A 539-nucleotide genomic window follows, 5' to 3' on the forward strand; every position below is an offset into this window, starting at 1 on the left:
CTGCTGCTAGCTGATGCTGCTGCTGCTATCTGCTGCTGCGGCTGCTAGCTGCTGCTTCTGCTTCTGCTGCTGCTGCTGCTGCTACTACTACCAGCTGCTGCTGCTGCTGCTGCTAGCTGCTGCTTCTGCTAGCTGCTGCTGCTGCTGCTGCTAGCTGCTGATACTGCTGCTAGCTGCTGCTTCTGCTAGCTGCTTCTGCTGCTGCTGCTAGCTGCTGCTGCTGCTGCTTGCTGCTGCCAGCTGCTGCTGCTGCTAGCTGCTGCTGCTACTGCTGCTGCTGCCAGCTGCTGCTAGCTGCTAATGCTGCTGCTGCTAGCTGCTGATGTTAGCCGCTCCTGCTAGCTGCTGCCAGCTGCTGCTGCTGCTGCTGTTAGCTGCTGCTGCTCCTGCTAGCTGCTGCTATTACTGCTAGGTGCTGCTGCTGCTAGCTGCTGCCAGCTGCTGCTGCTGCTGCTAGCTGCTGCTTCTGCTAGCTGTTGCTGCTGCTGGCTACTGATGCTAGCTGCTGCTGCTAGCTGCTGCTTCTGCTAGCTGCGGCC

The sequence above is a fragment of the Amblyomma maculatum genome, unplaced genomic scaffold (genome assembly GCF_055883805.1).
Source record: "Amblyomma maculatum isolate TAMU_Amacu unplaced genomic scaffold, ASM5588380v1 scaffold_22, whole genome shotgun sequence".
Classification (NCBI taxonomy): Eukaryota; Metazoa; Arthropoda; class Arachnida; order Ixodida; family Ixodidae; genus Amblyomma; species Amblyomma maculatum.